The sequence below is a fragment of the Odontomachus brunneus genome, unplaced genomic scaffold (assembly GCF_010583005.1).
Source record: "Odontomachus brunneus isolate Ranch 3 - 2012 unplaced genomic scaffold, Obru_v1 Obru_scaffold_116, whole genome shotgun sequence".
Lineage (NCBI taxonomy): Eukaryota > Metazoa > Arthropoda > Insecta > Hymenoptera > Formicidae > Odontomachus > Odontomachus brunneus.
The window spans coordinates 794,895-795,101 of NW_022639566.1; positions in this window are offsets into that span (position 1 = coordinate 794,895).

The following is a 207-nucleotide window of genomic DNA, read 5'->3' on the forward strand; positions in this document are numbered from 1 at the left end:
TTCGGCAGCCGGATCCGTAGTCGAGGATCCTTCTGCTTCGCGGAGTTCGAACGGCACGAGGCTCGCGAAATTCTCTCGTTACACGCTAATTATTGCATTGGGCGCCAGCCGGATGCATCCCGGCCCTAATTGTCTCGTCGCGAACCGCGAATTTCTTGCCACTCTCGGAGACCCGCACTTTCTACGAATGATCGCGAGTCATCACAA